The 9,945-nt window shown below is 43.2% G+C and overlaps 1 protein-coding gene across 3 annotated transcripts in view; it reads right to left on the bottom strand.

Moving 5' to 3' along the window:
- LOC118363362 (SRC kinase signaling inhibitor 1-like) overlaps nucleotides 1-8,631 on the bottom strand; it is a 62,183-nt gene extending 53,552 nt beyond the window's left edge. For 2 of the 3 annotated variants that reach the window (XM_052490568.1, XM_052490565.1), the window contains exon 1: nucleotides 8,218-8,631. The gene's annotated coding sequence lies outside the window, so the exon portion shown is untranslated. Of the gene's footprint in view, nucleotides 1-2,981; nucleotides 3,177-8,217 lie in introns of those variants that run through there. The other variant, XM_052490564.1, reaches the window with a different exon arrangement.
- Between the last annotated feature and the right edge of the window lie 1,314 nt (nucleotides 8,632-9,945).

Here is a 9,945-nt window from a genome sequence, read left to right on the forward strand (position 1 = left end):
ATCATGGCCCTACCACAGCCAGACCATAACATGGCCCTACCACAGCCAGACCACAGATTGGCCCTACCACAGCCAGACCACAGCATGGCCCTACCACAGCCAGACCACAGCATGGCCCTACCACAGCCAGACCATATCATATCATGGCCCTACCACAGCCAGACCATAACATGGCCCTACCACAGCCAGACCACAGCATGGCCTTACCACAGCCAGACCACAGCATGGCCCTACCACAGCCAGACCACAGACCATAGAAATACCACAACTAGACTACAACCAGACCATAGCTAGACCATAGAAATACCACAACTAGACCACAACCAGACCAGTCAGACTACAACCAGACCATAGCTAGACCATAGAAATACCACAACTAGTCCACAACCAGACCAGTCAGACTACAACCAGACCATAGCTAGACCATAGAAATACCACAACTAGACTACAACCAGACCATAGCTAGACCATAGAAATACCACAACTAGACCACAACCAGACCATAGCTAGACCATAGAAATACCACAACTAGACCACAACCAGACCAGTCAGACTACAACCAGACCATAGAAATACCACAACTAGACTACAACCAGACCATAGCTAGACCATAGAAATACCACAACTAGACTACAACCAGACCATAGCTAGACCATAGAAATACCACAACTAGACCACAACCAGACCAGTCAGACTACAACCAGACCATAGCTAGACCATAGAAATACCACAACTAGACTACAACCAGACCATAGCTAGACCATAGAAATACCACAACTAGACCACAACCAGACCAGTCAGACTACAACCAGACCATAGAAATATACAACTAGTCCACAACCAGACCTAGACCATAGAAATAGTCCACAACCAGACCATAGCTAGACCATAGAAATACCACAACTAGACCACAACCAGACCAGTCAGACTACAACCAGACCATAGCTAGACCATAGAAATACCACAACTAGACTACAACCAGACCATAGCTAGACCATAGAAATACCACAACTAGACTACAACCAGACCATAGCTAGACCATAGAAATACCACAACTAGACCACAACCAGACCAGTCAGACTACAGACCATAGCAGACCATAGCTAGACCACAACCAGACCAGTCAGACTACAACCAGACCATAGCTAGACCATAGAAATACAACCAGACCATAGCTAGACCATAGAAATACCACAACTAGACCACAACCAGACCAGTCAGACTACAACCAGACCATAGCTAGACCATAGAAATACCACAACTAGACCACAACCAGACCATAGCTAGACCATAGAAATACCACAACTAGACCACAACCAGACCAGTCAGACTACAACCAGACCATAGCTAGACCATAGAAATACCACAACTAGACTACAACCAGACCATAGCTAGACCATAGAAATACCACAACTAGACTACAACCAGACCATAGCTAGACCATAGAAATACCACAACTAGACCACAACCAGACCAGTCAGACTACAACCAGACCATAGCTAGACCATAGAAATACCACAACTAGTCCACAACCAGACCAGTCAGACTACAACCAGACCATAGCTAGACCATAGAAATACCACAACTAGACCACAACCAGACCATAGCTAGACTATAGAAATACCCCAACCAAACCACAACCAGATCAGCCCCACCTCACCCAGATATACACTCTTCCCTCTCATCAGCTTTTTAAAAAACACAGCATCTTGTACAAGGGAAATGACAGCTTTGAGACTGTATAAAAATGTGGGTCAATGTCTGTCAAGATGACCTCAACTAAAGTGTATGATTGAGTATTCTGATGGAAAGCTGGCCATAAAAAAAAAATAGACGAAGACATTTCCAGAGAAATTAAGCAAGCCATCATAGTGAAAACATAATTAAGTGCTCCGGGAGATGGATGGCATTATGTCATAGAGGCAATTCTTTAAAAAATGTAAGCTGGATCAAAAAAATGACAACAAAACGGTAATTGGGGTTGGGTTCAATGCAGAAGGCACATTTCAGTTGAAGGCATTCAGTTGTACAACTGTCTAGGTACCCCCCTTTCCCCTTCCCTTTAAATTCAACCGGTGACATTCTTCCTGCACTAGTACGGTACCTCTTCGTCGAAAGACGTTTTTCAAGAAAAGAAAGCCCTAGATATCCGGGGATTTACAAACTGATATCAAACGAACATCAAAGGGATTCTGAAGTTGTAGATTAGTGGAATTTGATCAACACAACTTCAAAAGCATCACATTGATTCGGAGTCAACAATCCTCTCCCGGCTGTATTAGAAAATAGCTTATGTATCACCAAAGCTGCAGCTACTTCCGATATACGACGCAAAACCTCTGACGTACTCTAAACTAAAAAACAAAGTAATCATGAAGTAATCAGTGTCAAAACCCAGAGGGGTGCAAGGCATCATCCAACAGGCTCGTCCTAATTTTCCCTTTCAAATCCTCTGACATCACAACAAAATATGAGCTAATTGCACGAGATGAATATATCCTATACTATTTGCATTTTGCCCTGACATGTCTGCTAGCTTACAACCTCATCCATATTCATGGTTGCCCCAGTCACGTAAGAAATGGACTGGCAGAAGGCTAACTGTGCCACTTAAGAAGGCGAGACCTCGGCTAGTGCTCAATATGGTTTTTAATAGTCCGTTAACTACTCAAGGTCAGTCCAGGTTAAAAGGGAAGTTACTAAAGTGTTTCAATTCCCCTTTAAGGTTGATGTGCCTTGCAGCCGCATACTTCTCTCCCTGGGCGGCAGAGCAGAGGATTTGGGATCCGCTACACTCTGAGCATTCAGCCCCTCTCGCTCTCCTTGGTTATGCAAAAGACAGATAATCTTGGTGCATGCAGCTTTGCAAGAAGGTCTGCTCCGCAGCCGAGCTGACTGCCTGGCTCATTCCAGCACCCCTCATTCAGTCCACTGATGCAGAATGTGTCAATTATAGCACAGCAGGAATGGATGGATCATACCTGGCTGGTCCTGTGCCGGTGGGTCCTTCGCAGAGGCTCTACATTGTAGTGGAGTGTGTGTCCCAGTGTGTGTGAGGTGTGTGTGTGTAAGTGTGTGTATCGAGTGCCAGTGAAGAGCAACGGAGGAGTGCACAGAGCAGTGCCGGAGATTGGAGGCAGGCAGGGTTTCTGACTGTGCTGCTGAGACTGTGTGTGTGTGTGTGTGTGTGTGTGTGTGTGTGTGTGTGTGTGTGTGTGTGTGTGTGTGTGTGTGTGTGTGTGTGTGTGTGTGTGTGTGTGTGTGTGTGTGTGTGTGTGTGTGTGTGTGTGTGTGTGTGTGTGTGTGTGTGTGTGTGTGTGTGTGTGTGTGTGTCTGAGAGTATAATCCTTTCACCGTCTTCAGAGACAAGCTGCAAATGAGCTGGTCTCCCTTTTCTCTCTTCTAGCTCTCTTCTCTCTCTCTTCTCTCACTGTATCTCAGACTCGCACATGAGCCTCCAGCACAATGATCCTCCCATGCTGCCACCTTTCGCCTGATAACACAGGATGAGGCGAGCTGTCTTTTCCTGTCTCTATTAATGACTACGACGATATCCATCATTCGCTCTCTCTCTCTCTCACTTTTCTCTTCATAGCAACTCGGTGGCCGCCTCGCTGTCGGTGCTGCAACGTCTTGTGTATCTGGTGTACTCCATTAGACACCCACTCTACTGTGGGATTTACACATGCATGTTGTTTACACATCCACTGATCCACTCCAAGGGGATGCGTAACACGTCCGTTTAATTGGGGATGTTTAGATATTCTAATAATTCCTGTAGTTTGTAAATTTATATTTGCGAAAGTGATGTTTACTTCCCATTCACACACTGTTGATGAGAACATATTTGGGGGGGGGGGATGTTGGTTTACTGTGAATATTGTGTTCGTCATGGTTGCAACTCAAATATAACGCTAATAGATTCAATAACGGTATTTGCTCACCCACTATTGTGGTTGGGAGGATAATTTTTTTAATAGTTGATGATACACCAGCACATCCAATTTGTGGTTCATCATGATTGTGGGGGAGTGATAGAGCCTGGAGTTAAAACGTAATCAAACTGGCAGAAGGCATTAGCACCGTGCCAATCAAAGGCTACATCATTTTCATCAGACGAGATCATTAGCAAGGTAGATCGAAACCATAGATAACGCTGCTCTGCTGTATTTGGCCCCACGTTCTGCTTTAAGGAGAAAGTGTGGGCAGTAATGACATCCCCCATTGTGCTAAAACCAGATTACCATTGATGTAAGGAGCAGTAAGGAGCAGCCCAACTGGGATGATTAGTGTAGACTTAGTGGGATTCAGGCTGGAGCGGCAGAAATATGGAGGGACTGCACACTTGTCATCCCAATAAAATCACACTGGAGACCGTGGGACTGTTGTGGATGGGCAGGGTGAAGAACGAGCTTCTGCAGTGTGTGTGTGTGTGTGTGTGTGTGTGTGTGTGTGTGTGTGTGTGTGTGTGTGTGTGAAAACCCAGGTCAGCACAATCTAATCAGCAAGCACTTTCTTGCTCTTTCTTTCTCTACTACTGTACCTTCAGGTTGTTGTTTTTTTATCTCATGGAGAGATTCCTGATGGGAGATTGCCATTGTCAATCCGTTTAGATCCATTACATTTGAGTCATTTAGCAGACGCTCTTACTCAGAGCGACTTGCAGGCGCAAATAGGGTTAAGTGCCTTGCTCAAGGGCACAATGACATCTTTATTTTTTTACCTAGTCAGCTTGGGGATTCGAACCGGCGACCTTTCAGTTACTGGCCCAATGCTCTTAACTGCCATGCCACCCAATAATGAACCAAAGACATGAAAAGATAAGGAATTGAAATGATACATGCTATGTCCGCTTGTGGTGCAGGACAAAACAATTCATTTCACCGTCAGATATCAGGATTTCAGAGGGACAGAGTGTATAATCAAGAAATTAGCAGTTACTCATCCGCACAATGTAATTTAGTAATCAGGCTTTAGTCTCTCTTTGTTTGATTTCATTCAAGGCATAGTTAAATCATCAAGCTCGCATCTGAGCAAACAAATGTGGGGAAAGCCCACATCTGTCACATACAAAATGCAGGAGAGGGAACCCTTGAAGACAGACGCCTATTTCTGAACACCAGCCTTGGCTGAATGACTCCTGTAAGAACATCCAGTGTGAAAACAACCCCTTGCCCCCTGTGTCATGGCTGTGAAAGGAACTGGAACTATATAGGCAATAGGCTTAACCTTCCAGTGAACTTATATTATTGGACCTTTGGCCATATAGCATTTGACCCTATAGCTTACACCTTGGGAATGGATTTGGGGGAAATCAGTATGGGAATTCCTTACTGTCGTATCCCCAGGTATTTAGCTAAGAACCTTTTTTTACCAGTCAAAATGTCTCTCCTGATTGTAAAGAACCCGTTATCTCACTTGATGGCTACAGTATATCTTACTTGAAACCTGGTCACTAGGAGTAACTGGTTTTCGAGCCTGTAATTCAATCTCATCTCTCCTACAGTTGACTGGCCTAATGAGTACTCAAAGTCATCTCACCTGCTGTGTACTTGGTTTAAATAAGCTCTTTCAGGTTTCAGCCTCTATGCCTTTCCCAGTGCTCTCTGCATCTCTGTGTGTCTCCTTGCCCCTGCCGTCTCACCCACTGTCAACACGCTAGATCAAATGACGAATGAAAACCAACATTTAGTTCAGCTCCGTTTTCCCGTTTCCAAAGACTGCTATTTCCGTGTGACAGACTCGTTCCTGTATCCCTTTTCTTCCTCAGTCAGTCACTCATACGTTCTGTGTATCTGATGTTTGTCTCCCCCCCCAAGGCTTTTTCACGTCACTGAGAAGAGTGAGCTTAACCTATTCAGTCGCTACACATGAAGATTTCAGGCTTTTAAGGCAAGTCTGAGAAAAACGAACAGTGCTGAGAAAACCTCCTTCACTCTGCAGAGCTCAAGACATTCTCTAAATACAAACATACGACCCATGTCAGCCATTTATGGCACAACACAAGGCAATGTGTTCATTCAGTAAAAATATCAACTCATGTATAAAGTTTACATACACCTTAGCCAAATAGATTTAAACTCATTTTTTAACAATTGTTGACATTTAATCCAAGTAAATATTCCCTGTTTTAGGTCAGTTACGATCACCAATTTATTTTAAGAATGTGAAATGGCAGAATAATAGTAGAGAGAATGATTTATTTCAGCTTTTATTTCTTTCATCACATTCCCAGTGTGTCAGACGTTTACATACACTCAATTAGTATTTGGTAGCATTGCCTTTAAATCGTTTAACTTGGGTCAAACGTTTCGGATAGCCGTCCACAAGCTTCCCACAATAAATTGGGTGAATTGTGGCCTATTCCTACTGACAGAGGTGGTGTAACTGAGTGGTGGTGTAACTGGAGTAACTGATTGTGATGGCCATTCCAATACCTTGACTTTGTTGTCCTTAAGCCATTTTGCCACAACTTTGGAAGTATGCTTGGGATCATTGTCCATTAGGAAGACATTTGCGACCAAGCTTTAACTTCCTGACTGATGTCTTGAGATGTTGCTTCAATATATCCACATAATTTTCCATCCTCATGACGCCATCTATTTTGTGAAGTGCGCTAGTCCCTCCTGCAGCAAAGCACCCCCATAACATGATGCTGCCACCCCTGTGCTTCACGGTTGGGATGGTGTTCTTCGGCTTGCAAGCCTCCCCCTTTTTCCTCCAAACATAATGATGGTCATTATGGCCAAAGAGTTCCATTTTTGTTTCATCAGACCAGAGGACATTTCTCCAAAAAGTACGATCTTTGTCCCCATGTGCAGTTGAAAACCGTAGTCTGGCTTTTTTATGGAGGTTTTGGAGCAGTGGCTTAATCCTTGCTGAGCGGCCTTTCAGGTTATGTTGATATATGACTTGTTTTACTGTGGATATAGATACTTTTGTACCTGTTTCCTCCAAGGTCCTTTGTTGTTCTTCTGGGATTGATTTGTACTTTTCGAAACAAATTACATTCATCTCTAGGAGACAGAACAAGTCTCCTTCCTGAGCGGTATGACAGCTGCGTGGTCCCATGGTGTTTATACTTACGTACTATTGTTTGGAAATTGCTCCCAAGGATGAACAATTTAGTTTTCTGAGGTCTTGGCTGATTTCTTTTGATTTTCCCATGATGTCAAGAAAAGAGGCACTGAGTTTGAAGGTAGGCCTTGAAATACATCCACAGTTACACCTCCAATTGACTCAAATGATGTCAATCAGCCTATCAGAAGCTTCTAAAGCCATGACAAAATTTTCTGGAATTTTCCAAGCTGTCAACAGTCAACTTAGTGTATAACGTCTGCTCCACTGGAATTGTGATACAGTGAATTATAAGTGAAATAATCTGTCTGTAAACAATTGTTGGTAAAATTACTTGTGTCATGCACAAAGTAGATGTCCTAACCGACTTGCCAAAACAGTAGTTTGTTAACAAGAAATGTGTGGAGTGGGTGGTCCTTCTGTAGCACAGTTGGTAGAGCATGGCGCTTGTAACGCCAGGGTAGTGGGTTCGATTCCCGGGACCACCCATACGTAGAATGTATGCACACATGACTGTAAGTCGCTTTGGATAAAAGCGTCTGCTAAATGGCATATATTATTATATATTATTGAAAAACGAGTTTTAATGACTCCAACCTAAGTGTATTTCAACTTCAGATGTCATCTGTGTGTACTCCTAAATGTACCTCAGGCCAGCCTCCAATTTATGTATCAATATCAAATTGTATATAACAATCAGTAATAATAATAATAATAATATATATATATATGTCTCTCATCACATTAACATCATTAACACATTTTAGTCCCCATTTGCCTGTAAAATGCCCCTTCAAACCACCATAATACTATATCAATAACCATTTTTAAAGAACACCACGGAAAGTCCAAGCCCCTGACATCCTACCTGCAACACACATGCAACAACATTTCAAATTCCACACGTCAATATTGTGCATTTAGACATTTATCAATAACCATCATATGGAGGCGAGAAAACATACTCACTGATAAGACTTCATTCAAACCAGTCAATGAAACATTGGCATATCAACGAGAACATGAACATACCAAAGGAAACACTCCCAAATCAGCATCCATCCCCCGGGTCAAAAGATCAAAGAGAACTTCCAGCCGCAGCATTTGAGAGAAAGGCACTCAAGTAAAAATCAAAAATACCTGCAGTAACTACAGTATGCACGGAGATAGAGTTGACATGCCTGGGGATGAAGAATTTCCCATTCTGCACCACGACAGTCACACTTCTCCACCGTCCTGTACTGTGTTAGTACTGGATCTCAGCTCCTTTCACTCTGTTTCCTGTTCTCCTCATAGTATATATTCTTCTATTAAGTTGTCTTTCTCTTCCTTCTTTCTTCTTCTGCTTCTCTCTTCATTCTTCTGTTTTCTCTGCATCCATGTTTTTGTCTCCGTTCCAGTTTTTCTGGTACAACCACACTGCACGGGGGAGAGTGTTTTCAGGTTGGTGTGAGTATGTCTGTTCTGTGGTGGGTTGGCAGGGGTCTGTCTGTCTGTCTGTCTGTCTGTCTGTCTGTCTGTCTGTCTGTCTGTCTGTCTGTCTGTCTGTCTGTGTCTGTGAAATCCAGCATGCTACAGTGCAGGAGAGCCTTTACCCATGTCTTTGCATGTCCACTGAATAAACTAATGTTTTATTAATGTAAACCCCTCCCCCGAAACACTCCTCTTAAAGGCACAGTGTCCTAAAAAAAAAAAATCTGTGGCTTTGATCTCTGGTCCAAATGACCATGGATGCTATATTTTATCTAGGCATGTGATTTCATTGGATACTATTCAGGATGTATGACTTGTAGAAGATTCATGTCTTTGGATGCGTTCCTCTGCCCAGGCGTTGCTGACGCATGCCAGATCTGGGTAGTTATTTTAGATATCAGCTAGATACACATCATATGTAATCTGTCAGTCGATGACACAGTCAATGACGTGGCACGCCACCATTGGTTAGGCATTCAACGTCTGAGCAGGGGAACGCAACCTTTATGTATGAGAACTGTTTTTGAACCAGTGATAAAATCCCAACTATATGTTTGTCAACTCATACTATGTTAACCATTGGTTGCAGGTGTGACGTTTGGGACAGTGTGTGGAGTTGTCTTGTACTTTTTCTCGTGTCTTTGACACTTTAACCAAACTTACTGATGGTAGATATAAATAATGGAAAATAACAAAGAAGTGTCTCGACAAGAGCACTAAAGAGAGTCCCAGTATTTTGTATGCGTGAACTGTGATACGAAGTGGAACCAGTTGATCTATGAGCAGTGTGTGTGTGTGTGTGTGTGTGTGTGTGTGCATGTGTGTTAGAGGACACAGGACAGACTTGGTCTAAGTAAATCCTGGGTTACCGTAGGCTGTAATTCAATCCAGTATGGAAGGCCATGAATTAATGAGAAGGTAGCAGTGTGTTTTCAGGGTCAGGCCTGGGCTACATCATATGCTGTGTGACACAAAATAATGCACACAACATGGAGACTACTGTCCGTTGACCATAAAGTCCAATTTAGTTTGTTGAACAGATATCATTGCATATGGCTTTGTAGGAATTATATGCTGTGTGTGTGCCTAGGTTTATGCCTGGGTGTGTGTCGGGTAAGAGATAACATGTTTGTGTATAGCCCATTTGTGTGTAGTCATAATGTGCCACAGGCCGTTTCTTTGCTGACTGGTTAATAAAACATGGTGATATATTAAAGATGGCCTTGAGTGTAGTAAGTGGATGAGTGACACTCACTGTGCCAGGTTGGAGTGAGGCCTTCCATTTGCCCTTGAGCGAGGTACTGTATTCACTAGGAGATCCTCTTTCTCAGCCCACCTTGCTTTCTATTGAGAGAAGGAAACGATAGGTCAAGATGGGAAACTACTGCAAGCTTC

Source organism: Oncorhynchus keta, chromosome 3, assembly GCF_023373465.1.
Source record: "Oncorhynchus keta strain PuntledgeMale-10-30-2019 chromosome 3, Oket_V2, whole genome shotgun sequence".
In the NCBI taxonomy this organism is placed as follows: domain Eukaryota; kingdom Metazoa; phylum Chordata; class Actinopteri; order Salmoniformes; family Salmonidae; genus Oncorhynchus; species Oncorhynchus keta.